General features: G+C 39.7%; 1 pseudogene; it reads left to right on the forward strand.

The window, feature by feature from the left end:
• The first annotated feature begins 205 nt into the window (after positions 1-205).
• On the forward strand, positions 206-793 carry LOC147420487 (uncharacterized; annotated as a pseudogene).
• The last annotated feature ends 2,230 nt before the right edge of the window (positions 794-3,023 follow it).

Here is a 3,023-nt window from a genome sequence, read left to right on the forward strand (position 1 = left end):
CATTTTCAAAATCAAGAAAGTAGGTTTTTGGAGCCCAAATCAAATTTTGAAGCAAAGTATCAGTGTCCTAAGATGTTGTTGATGCTCAAGAAGCATTGCAAATATGTTTTTTCATATTGAACCAATTCTAGGTCATTATCAGGTGAAATCTGATTTGTTGGAAGTGTTATTTGCTTCAAATTGGTGGCTAAAGTTGATTATGGAGATGCATACCAGTTGTATGAGCTTATTCTCAAACTCAAAAGTTGCAGATATTCAAAATTTTGGAGTTTTTTGAGATCACATTTCTATGTCTGAAGTGCATATTGCTGATTTTCTCAATGCAAAAGTGGAAAATTAGATTTTGCAGATGCAAGATGTTGCATTTGATGACTCAGTGATCCATATTTTATATTGTTTAAATTAGATTTTACAAATTGTTGATCAAACAAAGAGGGTTTTTTCTCTGATTTTGCAAAATTCAAGTGGAAATCAAAGGGATCTGATATTTAGGATGTTTTTCATAACAAAATTACATAGTTTGCTGAGTGGAATGATTGTTTCATATGGAAGAAGTTGTTTTGTCTCAGATTTACCTAAACTACTTGATTTTGAAGAACAAATATTTATGGATCATGTGGATCATCTTTTATTTGGATGTTGGGAGCATTATGTCTTTATTCACATGTTGTTGGGGGTTGAATATGCATGTTTTCAAATTCAAGGAGGTTTGAAGATACAAGAGGATATTCAGGGTTTGGTGCCTGGATTGCAAAAACCTGATTTTCAGAGTCAAATTCTCATGTTTTTGTGAGGTCCCCACCCCGCCGACTCCAATGGCGGATCTGATGGTGAACCCGGTGGCCACTAGATCTATTGCGGAAGCAAAAAAAATGGTTCAGGGTTCGACTAGCGGACGATCTCTCATCACAAAGTGAGTCGAGTTCGAGCCTACTAGCAGGGAGATCTAGCTCCACCTCGCAGGGGAAGTGTACTTGAACTATCTAGCGATCCTAAGACCCACCTTTCAAGAGGAGAGAAACCCCGAGCGCCTTTTTCCCCATGTTTCAGAGGCACGTACACTCGAGGATTCGCCGCTCTAGAGGCAATGAGTAATACTAATATCGAGTAAGCACTATGGGGACAGAGAGTTCCCGACCAATCGGGACCACCCATCTCGTAGGCATTGGCAACCTGAGCCAAGCCCCCACTTTCCACCCCCACACTCACACTTCCTTGTGTGACCTAATTACTACCACAAAGATTGTTCAACAAAGATATTCCTTGTTTAATTCCGAATCACATTGTTCGTTAAGACAACCCTTCAACCGGTATTGCAAACAACACGAAGACAGAATTCTAGTAAAAATTCTACTCAAACTTATTCATAAAAGTTCCAATGTTCTGGAGGTACAACATCCCCCCTCCAGCGAGAGTTCACTCCTCCCATTGTCGCCTAGCTGCCCATACAACTAGTTATGTCCACCGCATAGAAAGCACGTCATGGACACTCCCACCGCATAGAAATCAAGACGTGGGTTCCCACTGCATAGAAAGCAAGTCTTGGGTATCCACCGCATAGAAAGCAAGTCGTGGATTCAAGAGCCCTTAACGAGAAACTCTGCCCCCTGTGATCAGTAGGGGGGTCAAGACTGATTCAACATTGGAAATAAAATGAACATGTCGAGATAAATTTTCCCTAGCAGACATTCTTTCCTATTGCAAATAGCATACCCATCAAACATTACCTTCCTACTTTAGAACTTAATGTACAATGCTTTCAATGCCGAGGTTTCCGTCGGATTTCTCCAACATGTTTGGGGATATGAGCATTCCTAACTAGCGTATGCAATGTTAGTTTAAACAACTTGAATAAAAATATGATCTACCTCTTCCCCTTCTTGATCGATGGCTCGTGAGATGGCCGGTATTTGTTCCTCCATAGTAGCTTTCCCCTTTCCGTTGACATTACTCGTTCCTGCCTTGCGATCGTGGGCACCACCGAAGCGCGTCCTCTTAACCGGGGCCATTTCTCACTACTTTAAATGATTAGCTTGGAGAAACAGCTAAGGTTCGCAAGCATCATAACAGTCCAATGGGTAGATTAGTGACATCAATTAATTTCTCCCATATGAGAGATCTAGATTTCTTTCATAAAGCAATCATTAAGGATGGCACATAATCCTATGGGAACCGCCTCTAAGATAATTATTCGGCTTACATGATTAAGAATAATTAGGATTTCACTATTGGAATTACCAGAGAATTGAATGAAGTATGATTAAACTATTTCCTAGCAAATAGATGATGCAGATTTACCTTATGCATATGTGTGAGGAAGGTCAATTCATAGAGACTTAATGACAGATTAATTTCTCCTTAATTACATCTTAATGCGTAAGAGAAATGAATTTTAATTAAGCTACAGTGTTAATGAGTGATAGAAAGAGTGATTCTCTTCAATCTACACAATTACTAGCTTACCGATTAATTACTATACTGCCTAGAGAGAGAAAATTCTGGTAATTATGCTCTAATCATTAATTGAGAGTGATGAATGGCTGATAATTCAGCTATGGAATAATGATTACATAATAGAATATGATTAGGGAGAATTTAGAGAGTAGTTATAGAAATTTAAGACTAGGAATAAGTATAATAGACGAGAAATTTAGATGGTAGAGAAAAGAATTTGCAGATGGCATTAATTAAGCTGTCGTTACCGTGGTTAATGGATGATAAACTTCTCGATTATCTGATCTAATTGAGCTTCTTGAGACGAGAATTCGGCAACACCTCCCTCCTTGCTCCTTCTTCAAAAGGTGTGTGATCCGGCATCACCTTCCCAATGTGTGTAGGTGTGTGTGTATGCACTGTGTGTGTGTGTGTGAGCATAAGTGTGTGTGTGTGTTTGTGTGTGTGCAGGTCTTTAAATAGGATCCTACAGGCTGAAAATCGATCTGGGTTGCTAAATGCATCTGGGAGCTTCTCCAGTTAAGCATGGCAAGTCCAGTTCCCTGCCCACCAAGTGTCAGGTTGGCTTG

Source organism: Adiantum capillus-veneris, chromosome 28, assembly GCF_014529385.1.
Source record: "Adiantum capillus-veneris isolate H3 chromosome 28, ASM1452938v2, whole genome shotgun sequence".
NCBI lineage: Eukaryota > Viridiplantae > Streptophyta > Polypodiopsida > Polypodiales > Pteridaceae > Adiantum > Adiantum capillus-veneris.